The following is a 16922-nucleotide window of genomic DNA, read 5'->3' as shown; positions in this document are numbered from 1 at the left end:
AGTCAATCTTTATCAATTACCCAGTCACAGGTAGTTCTTTATAGCAGTGTGAGAATGGACTAATACAAGTAAGCAGAGTAGAAACTAGATTGTGAGACTTCATGTAGGTATCCTGTCAGTCAGTATTTATAATACCAGTAACTTTAATTATAATGAGAGGTGTGATTTTTCTCCACATCTTTTATTTTTGAAATTTTATTAGCAGAATTTTTATTGGTGCAACCTTTCCCAGGTATTTTTAAGCCAAGTAGTATTCCATTTTTTCCCCACAAATATGATAATTTGATCACTATAAAATCTAGCCCTTATTGAAAAATGTTAATATATATTATCAATGTTGCTAAGTATCTAGCTGTGTGATTTTCATTTTAAGGATAGATTCTTAATTGTTGTCAAATAAATATTTATTGAGCATCTGTTATTTGCCAGCTAGTGGGAATTCTGATCTCAAGGCATTTCAAATCTAGTAGGGGGAACAAATAAGAGACAATTAAACAGTATGATAAAGGTGAACTTGAAGCATAAAGATAATATTCTATAATAAACTTAGCAATTTATTGGCTCACTTTTCCGAAATGTGTAAGATTACACTAGCCTCAGGACCAGCTATATCTAGGGCCTCAAACAATATTATCAGGACCAAGATTACCAGCTCTTGACTTTGCTTTCTTTGTAATGGTGTTATTCTTAGGCAGCAGATTGGTTCCAACAGCTTCGAGCTTACTCTCACCAAAACAGAAACCCCAACTCATTAGTTCCTGCAGAAGTCTCAGGGCTGGCTCTAATGAACCCTTCTTGGCTCATGTGACCACTTCTGGTACACACACTGTGGTTCCTGGGCTACACCATTGTCACTGACTGTCTGGTAATATGAACTGAGTTCGGGATGGATAAGTCTACAAGGAAAAACCAGAGTGCTACTAGCAGAAGAAACAATAGACGTTTTACCATACATGATCACTAATTATATGAAACATGAATTCCCATAAACATTAGATTCATTTACTTTTTTGTTTGTATGAATTTCTACTTTATACTAAGTGTGTCTATTCTATATGTGAATATTGTCTGTAAGGAGAGGTCTATACCAGGTTTCCCAAGAGAGAGACACAGAATCACTTACTGAAACTGATGTCCACCAAAGAGTTAAACAAGATTCCAGTGTACCACTGAAGAGCCCAAGGCATGAACAGACAAGGCTGGAAAAAGGAGACTGAAATGAAAAATAAGATTGAATAAAGAAAAGCAATGTAAAAAGTAAAGCAGCATGATACAATCAGTAAACTATATTCCCAAATCCTTCAATTCATTGATATTTAGGAGCTGTCTGTATGGATGTAGAGATTTGTCCCACGAGTTCAGAAAAATAATATAGATCAAATGAGCTACAGTGACTTCTAAGTAATTTAAAACTTATTAACTATAAGAAATATTTTAATTCTTTAATTTTTATCTCAGAAAACTGAATAAAAGCAAGAAACAAACAAATTAAAAACCTTAAAATGATCCTTTCTATTTGTAGAAAGATATTTGTTTGATTTTCCAAAATGTTAATTTAATGCTTTAACATAGCAGATCAGTTACAAAAGCAGGAAATAATTTATCAATAAATAATAACTGTGTTTTTCCACAAGACCAAGATGCTCTGATGACTTCTCAGCAAATGAGTTTACTTTATAAAATCTCTATTTACATAACCCAAAGATCATCACTAGTCATTTCTACCATAATTATTCCATAAATAAACTTAAAAAAATAAGTACATTCAGAAAATACTATACTGGAAATTCAGGCCTAGAATAGTCATGTATGAAAAAATTAAGCCTAAGTACTTATCATTTTTTATATATTCACAAATCTTTCCAATTTAGGGACTGCCTAATGATTCTAGTAAAAATAGTAAAAATTATAGCAAAAATTAGTTTCTTCCTGTACTTTAGAGCACTTTATGTGTCTGTTAAAGCATTTATCATGTTCCATTTTTATAAAATATATTATGCCCACATTTTGTGGTAAAGGATTTATCGTAGGTATCATCTTCCTGTTTACATGTCTGCCTTTGCATCTAGACTGTGAGATCCTTAAGGACAGGAAGTAAATTATTATTATTATTATTATCATTATTATCTTTACACACTGTATTTAGCACTTACAAAAGTACTAAATAAATGCTGAGTAAAATAACCAATAGATGAATTAATAGACTCTTCCATTTAAATGACTTCTTGAACTCCTCTATCTTCTTTGTTAGTTTCACATTTTAAGTGTCTCAAAGGTCAGTTCTCCTTAAATAAACCAGCTCTTGTTGCTGTACCTGCTTACAAAATGAGATTATGATTTATGCAGAGTTGGGAATGACAACCTACGCCTGGGTCAGATTCACTGCTTAAGTGCAGACATGACTGGCAAAGTCTGGTTAACTCGCAGGACAGACCCACAAGTTGTTTTTGTATTGAGTGAAGAAGAGAATCTTGGTGAAAATACTCTAATGATAATTATTGCTGACATTATAGACATATATAGTGTGTGTTTGGTAAATTCTTGGTCTGCTGCAAAGATTTTCAGGGAGGAAGGGGACTGGAAGAGAATTAATTCTAAGGGAAAATAGTCAAGTGTGACAGGTCAGTGATTGCACCAATGGCACATACTTTCTTTCTTTGGAAGGAAAGGGGGCTCTCTGCACTAGTGGCTGCCACTTGGATTGTCTTCTCTGCCAGCCCATTAGACCAGCAAGGCAGGAAGATAAGTCAAAGCTGAAAACTCCCTTAATAAACTTTCTAACACTTGGGAGGCATAGACTAGAGTGCTTTGGGATCCCTCAAATAGAGTATAACACAAAGTAAGCTCAGCCATTTTCCCTCTGCTCTTTCCTCACCAGCACTTCATCAACTGCCTAGTCTCAAAGGAAGAAATTTAATCTACCATCTTCATGTTTTTACAGAGGAGGAAACTTCTTCCCCTCAGGGCTGTGGCCTTGAAAGAAAGCTTCTAGCTTCTCTGCCAGCCCCATCCCTGCTTCCCCACAAAGGAGAAGGGTAGCTCCTTGGACTGGTGACAGCCTCCTGTTAGGAAGAATGTCCCTGTGTTAAAAAGTGACTGCTCCTGTACAAGTCTCTTGCTAGCAGTGGTGCTCACGTTCTGCAGCCCTCTGCTTCCATGGGATAAAGCACAGTAAGAGAGAGTCAACCTTTTACTCTTTCCTCTTTATACTCTGGCTAGCCAGTAATGGGGTCAAATGGGACAGGACTGTGATGTTCCCTGCACCTGGCTTGATGGCGAGTTTGCTCTCAAGATCTATTTCTTTCTTACCCTCCCAGTCCACCCAGGCTCCAGATGACTCCAGGGCCTGAATGTGAGTGGGGATGCAATGACACACTTTGGCTTTGGATCCAAATTGCATTGTCCAATCCAAGTTACTGTGGTTCTCAGGGCCTCTTGGGCACTTGCCCAGATTGCTAATAAATCTGGTTTACTAATAAACCCACAAGTGATCATAAACTAGCTTTCAGTTCCTAGAGTCTGTACCTTATCCATTGTAACCAGGTGGGAGTCAGGGTGGATCATAATCTCATTTCCTATACAACCCAGATACTGCTTGTACACTGTCGAGGCCCAGGAAATCAGTGTGCCTAACAGGGTGAGGCAGAGGAGTGTCGTGCACCCTGGAAAAGCCAGCACGGTGGTGTGATATAGTATTAGTGAAGCACACCGGCCAGAGCTGGGCCTTGTGGAGCAGCAGGAGAGGCTGTGGTGCCTTGCTGAGCATTGTCAGAGGAGCCGCAATGCCCAGCAGGCATCTACTCATGATTACATATGAGAGCACGAGATAGTGTCTCGGGACTCCCAGAAATGTTTAACACTGGGGAAGCTTCACATGGCTATTGAGAAACTGCCTCATGTAGGTGAAGCCAGTGAAAATTAGATTATTTAGTGATTTCATTCATATGCTTAAGCTTATGGCCCTTGGGAAAATTATAGTTACCCTCATTTTACTTTCAATCTGAGCATGTGTTCTTCAGCAGCTTGTCCAAAATGGATGATTATATTAGGGATATCAACTGATTAATCCACTTGAAATGCCGACATTTTGCATGTTGCTGTTCAAATGAATATCAGTTAAAATAAACAAGCTACTGTTGTCACGAGGTATTAATGTGCTAGTTCAAGCATTTAAAATTATTTTTTGTTAATTTCTGTGAGTTCTGAGTTTGGAATATGGTGAAGAGTAAGCCTGCAGCTAGAAATGCAGATTACTCCTGAAATTATTTTTCAAAGCCAATGTCATTATCTTAAGCTGATTCTGTGTATTCCCCCAAAATTATCTTTCCTGCCAGCTCAAAATCACCTTGAAGATCAAACTGTTTGGCCTCAAAGAGAATTTATTTCAGCTAAGTTATTATTTCAAAAGGTAATGCAAAATCTGTGTAGAGTTTACCTTTGAAGTCTGTTCCAACAAATAGATGCTACTTAATGCATTTTTTTATATTTGATTTTTGACTCAGCACCTAAATATAATATATGCTTATATAAACATACCTACACAAATTTTTATTTTGCTATAAAATACAGCTTTTCATTTATAAATATTATCGTTATAATTTTAGACATTTCCAAAATTTTACGATTCATTTCAATTTTTCTGTCACAAGCAGTTATTCTCTTACAGGTGCTAGTAATATTTGTTGCCTATTTTCAATGAAATAAAATATAATGTAATCTTGAAACTATGGAAATACTTTTATATGCATTAGAGTATTCATATGTTTTCTATTCTTTTGCCTCTCAAGAATCAGATTTAGAATGGGCACAGTGGTTGATGCCTGTAATCTCGGCAGTTTGGGAGAATTGCTTGATCCCAGAAGCTCCAGACCGGCTGCCTGGGAAGCATAGTGAGATCCCATTCTAAAAAAATTTTTTTTTAATTAGCCAGGTGTGCTCCCAAGTTCTAGCTACTTGGGAGGCTGAAGTGGGAGGATTGCTTTAGCCTAGGAGGTCGAGGCTGCAGTGAACCTTGATCATGCTACTGCACTCCAGCCTGGGTGATGGACTGAGACCCTTTCTCAAACAAATAAGATTTAATCCCTCACTCTCCATAGCCTGGATCAGTATTAGAGTTTGAGATTTTTCAAATGGGGAATTCACATCTAAATTGAATTTGATCAGCATTCATATCAACAATCTATTCCATATATTTAAGGAAGTCATTTCAAAATGACATATGTCCTCAATATTTTTTATCAATTGGGCAGTCCTTAGGTGTTTTTCTAGCTGTATTGACAAATTGACAAATAAAAAGATATTTTTTTCTGTAATTCTGCCCAGTAGCTTTTCCTAAAAGGTAATGATAATGTTTTGACCATAGTAAGGTAATTTGGCATGATGAGGTTAGGGAGTAGACTTTGAAGAAAAGGAGATGTGGCTGAAAATCTCAGCTCCACTACTTACTAACTGTGTCATCTTGAATAAGTCACTACAGCCTTCTGAACCTCAGTTTCTGCATATGTGAAATAGGAATTGCATATGTGTGCTGGGCAGATTAAATGAGACAAGGTTTTTCGATTACCTGTAACATGTTGGGCACTAATAATGATGGTTTAATATCTAATAACATATTTCTCTCTGGAAATGTTATTATTTCTCTCCAGCTATTTATGGGTTTAATTTATTTTTTAATAATTGTGAAGTTATAGAACTTGGAAGCTAGAAGTTTCCTTAGAGATCAATTAATTAAGTGGTATTTCACATATGTGGAAACCAGGGCACTGCAAAGTTAAATGGTGTAGAGTCTTTGCCTATATGCTTTGTATAATAAATTGGAGGTGGAATCTTACTTGCTTATTTCCATCTTCAAATGGCAGGAAAAACCAGCCTTCAGAGCAGTAGTAACAGGTATGAGGTAAATCCCAATGACAGTGTTCATATCTAAAGTAAGGTAAATACAACCTATTCAAAAGGAGGGAGAAGTTATTTTACTTTACTATTAGAATGCATCTGAATGCTTTGGAGAATCCTGAAAAATATGAGCTGTATGCATATAATCAATTGTCTAATATCTGGGGAAGTAGACATTCATTGTGATCGATGACTTCTATATCTTAAGGATATTTTAGATACACTTAAGGTATTTTTATCTGAGTCTATTATACGGATTTAAATTTGATTCTGAGAAGTAAAAATTGCTCGGCCCTAATCCCATTAACTTCCATATATGGAGGGCTTCATTTCCATCTGCAGAACAAAAGGATTGGCTTAGAGGAGTATTTCCCACATTGCAGTCTTTACATTACCACAGTCCTAATTTTGATTGTATACACACCTCTAATGTTATTTGCTTTCTAAAGTGGCCTCACTTTTTGAACTTAACCTCATTCTAAATGATAATATCTAGGAAGTATTACATAGGTTGTACTGATTATATCTTTTCTCACATAAATTCATGGCCATTATAATAAAATATCTGCCTATACCACCTGAAATTATCTCATCTACCACGCTTTCTTACAGCCATAGCATGATTTCACTCTTATTCCTGCCCATTCCTAAGGTTGTGTAGAATAAAGTGAGATCCGCAATGACAAAACCCTTTCTATTCTCAAGCTTTTAGTCTCTGGAATAAAAGGAGCCACCATCCTAGATCCATGTGCTTTTTTTGGGTGAAAGGGGTGAAATTCTTGTGCTTTTCAATAGACACTAAGAGAATATAAAGGCAAAGTATAATTTCCTGTTTGAAATATTGGCTTAAATGATTGAATCACCACAACTAGGAAGGATTGTTATTTTCAGATTACTTCCAATAACATCAAATTAAGTCCAAATCCTTATCATCAATTTGAACTTACCCAAGGAAGCTTCACATAAAAACTAACAATCTTAAAAACCTTGGAAATGTTAACAGTCCCCAAAACAACATGCCTTCTATAAATAACGTATTTGAATAGGAACAAGTAGAAGAAAGTACATAAAAATTAGCCCCAATTAATGAAGAATGAATGTTTTGGAAAAGATCTTGAAAAGTAAAAGGAAAACCCAGCCCCACAGAAACGTTCCCCAGTAGACACTGATATCTTGATTGACTTTTCACAAAATTTCTTCTCTTAACTAGGAACTTAACACATTCCACCATTTTTCTCAAATCTAATAAATCAATTTTCCTTTTATGTTTTATTAAACGTATGCACAGAATTATGGCTACTTTTACTAGATATGTAGATAGATAATAGTTTAATTGTTATATATCTATATATACCTGTGTGTGTGTGTGTGTGTGTGTGTGTGTGTGTGTGTGTGTGTATCTATATATAGTTAACACAGACATAATATGCTTTGTTTGGAAGGACTTTAGTTATTCCCTCAACATCACTCAAACTGTGTTCCACAATTTCCATGCAATGTTAAATGAGTATTCTATTAAAAAAAGAATGTATGATCAAATAACATTGGTTAACATTGAATTAAACAAAATTAAACAATACATAACACTACATATATTTTGAATTTTTATGAAGAGCATCTAGTAGTACTCTCAAACTAAAATGTGCATATAAAAATGCATTTTACTGAGTCTCGAATGGCACCTGAGGTTCTGCATTTCCAACATGATGCTGATCCAGTTGGTCCAAGGCCCACATTTTGAATAGTAGGGGTGTCTTTCTTAAAACCTTATTTCAGCAGTGAATTGTGTCCCTTACATACAGTCATTTTTAAAGGTTTTTGGTTGACTGGGTGAGTAGTGAATTGGTTGGTAGTTGTTGGTTTTGAAAATAGACTTCTTTTGCTGAGAAGAAGCTCTTTAGTTAGTTAGATCCCATTTGTCAATTTCGGCTTTTGTTGCCATTGCCTTTGGCGTTTTAGTCATGAAGTCTTTGCCCATGCCTGTCTGGAATGGTATTGCCTAGGTTTTCCTCTAGGGTTTTTATGGTTTTAGAACTTACATTTAAATCTTTAATTCATCTTGAGTTAATTTTTGTATAAGATGTAAAGAAGGAGTCCAGTTTCAGTTTTCTGCATATGGCTAGCCAGTTTTCCCAACACCATTGATTAAATAGGGAATCCTTGCCCCATTGTTTGTTTTTGTCAGTTTTGTCAAAGATCAGATGATTGTAGACGTGTGGCATTATTTCTGAGGCCTCTGTTCTGTTCCATTGGTTTATATGTCTGTTTTGGTACCAGTACCATGCTGTTTTGGTTACTGTAGACTTGTAGTATAGCTTGAAGTCAGGTAGCGTGATGCCTCCAGCTTTGTTCTTTTTGCTTAGGATTGCCTTGGCTATATGGTTCTTTTTTGGTTCCATGTAAAATTTAAAGTGGTTTTTTTCTAATTCTGTGAGGAAAGTCAATGGTAGCTTGATGGAATAGCATTGAATCTATAAATTACTTTGGGCAGTATGGCCATTTTCACAATGTTGATTCTTCCTATCTATGAGCAGGGAATGTTTTTCCATTTGTTTGTGTTCTCTCTTGAGCAGTGGTTTGTAGTTCTCCTTGAAGAGGTTCTTCACATCCTTTGTAAGTTGTATTCCTAGATATTTTATTCTCTTTGTAGCAATTGTGAATGGGAATTTGCTCATGATTTGGCTCTCTATTATTGGTGTATAGGAATGTTTGTGATTTTTACACATTGATTTTGTATCCTGAGACTTTGCTGAAATTTCTTATCAGCTTAAGATTTTGGGCTGAGACGATGGGGTTTTCTAAATGTACAATCATGTTATCTGCAAACAAAGATCATTTGACTTCCTGCCTTCCTATTTGAATATGCTTTATTTCTTTCTGTTGCCTGATTGCTCTGGTGAGAACTTCCAATATTATGCTGAATAGGAGTAGTGAGAGAGGCATCCTTGTCTTGTGCTGGTTTTCAAAGGGAATGCTTCCAGCTTTTGCCTATCCAGTATGATACTGGCTGAGGGTTTGTCATAAATAGCTTTTATTATTTTGAGAGTTTAATCAATACCTAGTTTATTGAATGTTTTTAGCATGAAGGGGTGTTGAATTTTATCAAAGGCCTTTTCTGTGTCTCTTGAGAGAGTCATGTGGTTTGGTCTTTGGTTCTGTTTATGTGATGGATTACATTTATTGATTTGAGTATATTGAACGAGCCTTGCATTCCAGGGATAAAGGCAACTTAATCATGGTGGATAAGCTTTTTAATGTGCTAATGGATTCAGTTTGCTGGTATTGTATTGAGGATTTTTGCATTAATGTTCATCAGGGATATTGGCCTGAAATTTTCTTTTTTTGTTGTGTCTCTGCCAGGTTTTGGTATCAGAATGATGCTGGCCTCATAAAATGAGTTGGGGAGCAGTCCCTCTTTTTCTATTGTTTGGAATAGATACAGAAGGAATAGTACCAGCTCTTCTTTGTGCCTCTGGTAGAATTCAGCTGTGAATCCATCTGGTCCTGGGCTTTTTTTATTTTTTGGTTGGTAGACTATTAATTACTGCTTCAATTTCAGAACTTGTTATTGGTCTATTCAGGGATTTGACTTCTTCCTAGTTTAGTGTAGAGAGGGTGTATGTGTCCAGGAACTTATCCATTTCTTGTAGATTTTCTAGTTTACTTGCATAGAGGTGTTTATATTGTCCCCTGATGGTAGTTTATATTTCTGTGGGATCAGTGGTGATATCCTTTTAATCATTTTTTATTGTGTCTATTTGATTCTTTTATCTTTTCTTCTTTATTAGTCTGGCTAGTGGTCTATTTTGTTAATCTTTTCAAAAAACCAACAACTAGATTCATTGATTTTTTTAAAGGGCTTTTTGTGTCTCTATCTCCTTCAGTTCTGCCCTTAGTTATTTCTTATCTCCTGCTAGCTTTTGAATTTGTTTGCTCTTTCTTCTCTAGTTCTTTTAATTGTGATGATAGCGTGTTGATTTTAGATCTTTCTTGTTTTCTTCAGTGGGCATTTAGTGCTATAAATTTCCCTCTAAACACTGCTTTAGCTGTGTCCCAGAGATTCTGGTACATTGTGTCTTTGTTCTCATTGGTTTCAAAGAACTTACTTATTTCTGCCTTAATTTAATTATTTCCCCAGTCATCATGCAGAAGCAGGTTGTTCAGTTTCCATGTAGTTGTGCGATTTTGAGTGAGTTTCTTAATCCTCAGTTCTAATTTGATTGCACTGTGGTCTTAGAAACTGTTTGTTATGATTTCTGTTATTTTGCATTTGCTGAGGAGTATTTTACTTTCAATTATGTGGTTGGTTTTAGGATAAGTGCTATGTGGTGCTGAAAATAATGTATATTCTGTTGATTTGTGGTGGAGAATGAACAGGAAACCTACAGAATGAGAGAAAATTTTTGCAATCTGTCCATCTGACAAAGGTTAATATCCAGAATCTACAAGGAACTTAAACAAATTTACAAGAAAAAAACAAACAAAAAGTGGACAAAATATATGAATAGATACTTTTTAAAATAAGACATTTATGTGGCTAACAAACTTATATAAAAAAAGGTCATCAGCACTGGTCATTAGAGAAATGCAAATCAAAACCACAAAGAGATACTATCTAATGCCAGTTAGAATGGCAACTTTTAAAAGGTCAGGAAACAACAGATGCTGGAGAGGATCTGGAGAAGTAGAATCGCTTTTATATTGTTGGTGGGAGTGTAAATTAGTTCAACCATTGTGGAAGACAGTATGGTGATTCCTCAAGGATCTAGAACTAGAAATACCATTTGATCCAGCAATCCCATCACTGGGTATATATCCAAAAAATTATAAATCATTCTACTATAAAGACACATGCACACATATGTTTATTGCAGCATTATTCACAATAGCAAAGACTTGGAATCAACCCAAATGCCCATCAGTGATAGACTAGATAAAGAAAATGTGGCACATATACCACAAATTACTATGCAGTCATGAAAAAGAATGAGTTCATGTCATTTGCTGGGACGTGGACGAAGCCGGAAACCATCATTCTCAGGAAACTAACACAGGAACAGAACACCAAACACCAGATATTCTCACTCATAAGTGAGAGTTGAACAATTAGAACATATGGGCACATGGAGGGGAACATCACACAATGGGATCTGTTGGGGGGTGGGGGGGCAAGGGGAGAGTTAGCATTAGAGAAATACCTAATGTAGATTACAGGGTGATGGGTACAGCAAACCACCATGGCACATGTATGCTTATATAACTAACCTGCACTTTGGGCACACGTATCTCAGAACTTAAAATATAATTTTAAAGAGAAGAAAATAAAATAAACTTCATTGTTCTATAATTTTTGAAACTGTTAATATAGCTGAATCTCCTCATTTTATAGGATGGTGAATGTCACTTTTAAAAATCACCAAATCTAAAAGGTAAAATTTACTTTTACCTTTACAGTGGTTTGGGCTTCTTTCATTTAGGTTGTTTTTAGGAAAACTTTAATTCCTATACTATTTCAGGAAGGGATAAATGGCTTGGGAAATGAAGGAACCTGTGTCTTTTAAGTTCTGTTATAATGTGCAGTGAAGAACGTGCTCACTTCATAAGCGTACTTTAAAAGGTCCTGGGCTCCTATAGCCAGACTAAAATTTTACTAGCAAATAATTATATATTATTGACCTTTTTTGATTTGTTATTGACTACCTAATTATGGGATCATGGAAAAATCACCCAACTGCTTTAGGTACCGAGCAAGCCAGGCACTCGGCATTCATCCACCTACTCATCTACTTACTACCATTCACCTGTCCACCCATACGCTCAGCCACTCACAGGTCCAACTCTCCGCCCACTCATTCAGTTACAGCTCCATCGCATATCCACCTACCCATTCATCCACACACTCATTCTTTTATATATTATTTTGTTCAACCATATTTATGTGATGTTATTTCTTTGTAAACATACAGCAAAAGAAAAGAACACATTATTTGTGTTACTCTACAACCTACCTTAAACTCACAGGTTCATGTCCTAATATACTTCCTTATGTACTAAAGTCTCAATCTGTAAAGAAGAGTTATTTCAAGGGTAGGTGTTAAACAGTGGCCAGGATGAGGTACATGGTGAAAGAAGTGTGTCGCCTGTGAGCTAGGATCTAAGCTGTTCAACTTGTCTCCTCAACCTGATGGTCTTAATCCTTCTTTCCATGAAGGATTCATTGAGTCCTTTCCTATATTATTTCTTGGTTTTCCCTTTCATGCCAGTGAATCTGAGCTGCTTGAAATTGCCTAAATCATGGCTTTGTTTATACCTTTTCCTCTGTCTGGCTTGCACTTCCTGTCCATCCTATATGTCTAGTTCATAGCCAGTCCATTTCTTTCCTGTGTAAAGTTTATCACACCTGCTTGTCCCTGATTTGTCACCCACACTTCTCTTGTGATGATCAGCACCTTTTGCCTGTGGTCTAGTTATTTATGGGGATTTCTGATTTCACCTATTAGACACAAAGCCCCTAGAAAAATGAGGTCTGCACCTGATTTATCATTGCCTCCTTCACAGAACCTCATGCAGGGCCATTAGTACATATTTCTGGAATGAATCAGTCAACTCATCTATACTTCTGATTGAATGAAGAGTTTGAGTGTGCTGATTTCATGAGTAACTGAGGAGTTTGAGGCTAAAAAATATCCAGTGCCTATAAAATACTTATCTAACTGTACGAGTGGATTATGATTGATGAATCTTTTGTAAAGTATTTTGCATTGCCTTCACCTGAGGATGTTAGTGTGTTTTGAAGTGATGGTATAGTCTTGATTTATTTAAAGGATTGACTTTCTGGAGTATAAGCTAATAAAATGTCTTTACTCTTAGACGCACTAATTCTTACACTACTTTTTCTCTCTAAAACTTTCCTTCTATTAATCAACTCAGTGCCAAACTTGTAAAGAATCACCTAGATTTGTCATTTGGAACTTATGATCCAATGACAATTTTCACTTTTTTTTTTTTTTTTTTTTTTTAGACGGAGTCTTACTCTATCTCCCAGGCTGAAGTGCAATGGTGCGATCTCAGCTCACCACAACCTCTGCCTCCAAGGTTCAAGCGATTTTCCTGCCTTAGCCTCCCGAGTAGCTAGGATTACAGGCATGCACTACCATGCCCAGCTAATTTTTGTATTTTTAGTAGAGACAGGGGTTCGCCATGTTGTTCAGGCTAGTCTTGAACTCCTGACCTCAGATGATGTGCCCACCTCAGCCTCCCAAAGTGCTGGGGTTACAGGCATAAGCCACCAGGTCTGGCCAGTTTTCACTCTTACATTTGGCTTTTAGATCATGTTGGAGATGCATCAGCAAAATTCTTGCCTACCTTTTTTTATTTAAGAAAATGATTATAGCTCTTGCTGTTGCTGTTCATTCCTTTATATCATCCCAAACACTACATTAATTCTCAGTAATTATTATATGAAATAGAAGAGAAAAGATGAGGGGAGAGGGGAAGGGAGGGGAGGGGAGACTGACTTGGTTGGTAGTTCAGAATAAGAACCTAGAGAATTGTCTCAAGGCTGAAGACAAGAATGAATTTGTAAAAACATATTTTCACCATAACATATTTTTTAAAGACGTAGTCTAATGCTTTTCAGGTTCTTATCATAGTGCCTTTGCTAATTTGCATGATTGTATTGAGGTAGACCTAAATTTTATCTTATTTCTTCTCATTCTTCCCTTATCATCAAAATCTTAGTATTTTAAAACGACAACTTTGAAAATTATTGAGTAACCACACTTTTACTCTGAATTGTTACAAGAAAATATAAAAAGCATGTTGTTAACATTTATTCAATTGTCCGTATAAATTTACGTGGACCTTTTCACCAAAAGTGGAACTGGCAAGCTCTTAGGCATAGAGCTGCTTCCACAAATGCCCAGGATCTCCTGACATCCTTACGCAGCCACGGGACTGGTACTCAGCATCTTAAAAATGCTTAGTCAGTGCTGTCACTGAATGGACCTTTTTTATGCTAGAGAGAATTTCATGTTGGTGACAATGAATAACACTATTTAACACATATATAGAATCTCCCCATGACCCACAGGTCCTCTCCATGGTACTCCCCGTCGGGATCACTCTTGTTTCTCTGCTATGGCCATGCTTTCATTGCTTTTAGTTTAGGTCTGTGGTGTTGGGCTGTGTGACCACCAGGATTGGAGTTGTAGCTGTAGGTACCAGGGATTTTTACCCCCTTATTAAAGAGGAGCAAAAGAAAACAACAAAATAAGTTCGTGTCAGCTAAACATAGTAGTTTTCTCTCCCTGGGAGCTTTGATCTGTTTAGTAGACAAAGGTTTGAACATACTTTTTAATTTCCAACATCCCTGGAGGCTACTTTTTCTTCAGTACTTATAAACGGGTCCTGCCTATACCCACTGAAGTCCCATCTGGTCTGCCTGCCTTTGAAAGTCTCTCTTGACACTGGTATCCTGCAGTGAAAGGCCCTCCTTTTCATATCCTCCCTACTCTTACTGTTGGCTGCCCAGAGCTGAGTGCCACTGAGCAGTATCCCTGGCAGGACATGCCCCAACCTTGCATTTAATAGCTTTTCTTTATAGGACATTTCTGCTGACTGTAGATTCCTGCCCCTTGGTCTTCCCCACCAAATCCTTTCACCCTGCAAAGGCCTTAGAGGCAAGGACTAGAGCAACTATCAGCACTTTCCCCTTTAAAGACCTGTTCCATCATTTCTAACATCATCTCCTTTGGAAAAGATAATTTGCATCCCAGACAACTAACTCTCCAATAAATTTGGAACACAGACTGTATGATTTGAGAATTGTGTGTAGTTACATTGAGGAAGAGAGGTTGCATGTACGTTAGACTCTGCTTAAAAAAATTTTTAATGTTAACATTTAAAAAAGAATTAATTCTGTGAGGACAGCAAACTACAGACAGCTTTTCTACACATTCGAGAATCACTTTGCTCCATTATTGCAAAAGATCTGAACTATGAAATGAACTGGGGGTTTGGATTGGAGCTAGGTATTTTAGTAGCCATTCAAGAGTCCTTTGATGGTAGGTCCATCAAATAGCAAGTTTGTGAAGCACTGCTATAGAAATGCTTAGCCTTTTTTATTTATTATTATTTTTTATTTTTTTTTAAGATTAGAGCAGGAGAGAGAGAGAGCAAGAATCCAGAGTTACATGTAATTTTTCCTTGCAGCTGGAGAAACTGAGGCAATGAAAAGAAGAACATTATGCAAAGTCATAGAGGAGGGTCTGCAATTTTGAGAAAATGCTCTTTATTTATTCTGTTATTTCCAGGAAGCTAGTTGCAAGCCAATCTTATTTTTAGGTGAGTTGTCTGGGATATTTCTTATTGATCATTCCATCATAGGGAAAGGTGCTGTGTTTTAGGGATAAGTTTAGTTCCAGACTTCTTTAAAAAAAAAAAAAAAGATTTATTTTCTTACAAATTTCAACAAGTTCACTTCTTATTGTTGTATACAATCAAAACAATATAACACAAAATTAAGAATTTATTTAAGTTTTGAAACAATAAAACCCATCTTCTAGCTCAAGAACTAGAATACTAATAACACTATGGAAACTTCTTGTGTGCTCTTCCCCTGTCTCCTCCATGCTCTCCCCAATCTCCACACAAAGGTAACTACACTTCCAGATTTTATGTTTGTCTACTCTATGGCTTAATTTTAATAGTTTTATCATATAAGCATGTATCACTAGTCAATAAAATATTAACTTTTGGCTAGAGTAGTGACTCACACTTGTAATCCTGGCACGTTAGGAGCTTGAGCTGGTAGAATCACTTGAGGCAAGGAATTTGAGTTCAGGTAGACCCAGCCTCTACCAAAAAAAAAAAAAGAAAAAAGAAAATTAGCTGGGCCTAGTGGCACACGTATGTGCTAGCTACTTGAGAAGTTCAGGTGGGAAGGGCCCTTGAGCCCAGGAGTCTGAAATTATAGTGTGCTATGATCATGCCAGTGCCCTCTAGGCTGAACAACAGAATGAGACCCTATTTCTGAAAAAATGAAAAAAAAATTTTGCTTGTTTTTTGAGTAGCATAGAAATGATATCTTAGTGTATGCAATTTTTCTGTATTTTGGTTTTTCTTTCCAATATTATGTTTCTAAGACTCATCTATACTGTTGTTTAAGCTGTAATTTACTCATATTCACTGCTATATAATATTCCATTATGTGACTACATCAAAATTTATTAGTGAATCTTGACAGTGGCATTTTGGATTTGTGAAGGAAAAATAATCTGGACTAGGCTGATGCACTTGTCCAGGAATTTTTCTAGGACAGTGGATTTCAATTTGTTTTTACTGTTATAAAAAGCAAATACATTTTGGCTGACATGGTGGCTCATGTCTATAATCCCAGCACTTTGGGAGGCTGAGGCCAGCCAATCAGCTGACGTCAGGAGTTCAAGATCAACTTCTTGAAATCCTATCTCTACCAAAAATACAAAAATTACCTGGGCATAGTGGTGGGCACCTGTAATCCCAGCTACTCAGGAGGCTGAGGCAGGAGAATGACTTGAACCTGGGAGGCAGAGGTTACTGTGAGCTGAGATCGCACCTTTGCACACCAGTCTAGGTGACAAGAGTGAAACTCCATCTCAAAAAACAAAACAAAACATTTTATGTTGTATCCCAATACACACACAAACATAAATAATTTTAACAAAGTTTAATAAAATAATATTCTTACTGTGCATGAAATACTCTAATAATTCTATTCTTGTCCATTCTACTTCATTTTTACTTTGTAATGTTTAGCTGGCATTTGGTGAGGCTCACCATATTGATTTCTTTCCCTCTGTATTGCAAATCACAATTTGAAAAGCACTACTTTAAGTCTTACAGTCAGAAATGAATTGCAAGGTCAGAAAATATAGCATGCTGGCCAGGTTTATGCCTGTAATCACAACGCTTTAAAAGGCCAAGGTGGGCAGATCCCTTGACAGACCACCAGCCTGGGCAATATGGCAAAACCGCATCTCTACCAAAAA

At 36.5% G+C, this 16922-nt stretch overlaps 1 protein-coding gene and 1 long non-coding RNA gene across 4 annotated transcripts in view; one reads left to right on the top strand and one right to left on the bottom strand.

The window, feature by feature from the left end:
* The window catches only part of RASGEF1B (RasGEF domain family member 1B), a 634161-nt gene that overhangs the window by 512160 nt on the left and 105079 nt on the right, over nucleotides 1–16922 (top strand). The window lies entirely within an intron of this gene.
* Nucleotides 391–5937, bottom strand: LOC119471531. 2 transcript variants are annotated; one of them, XR_005200604.1, is made up of 3 exons: nucleotides 5832–5937; nucleotides 1124–1213; nucleotides 391–463 (listed from the first exon to the last, which is right to left on the bottom strand). It is a non-coding gene; the product is annotated as an uncharacterized LOC119471531 (long non-coding RNA). The 2 variants fall into 2 exon arrangements; XR_005200605.1 differs by lacking the exon at nucleotides 391–463 and adding an exon at nucleotides 476–725.

This window comes from Cebus imitator, unplaced genomic scaffold, assembly GCF_001604975.1.
Source record: "Cebus imitator isolate Cc_AM_T3 unplaced genomic scaffold, Cebus_imitator-1.0 Scaffold64, whole genome shotgun sequence".
Classification (NCBI taxonomy): domain Eukaryota; kingdom Metazoa; phylum Chordata; class Mammalia; order Primates; family Cebidae; genus Cebus; species Cebus imitator.
The sequence above is the reverse complement of the archived record's forward strand: the minus strand, read 5'-3'. Positions and strand labels throughout refer to the sequence as shown.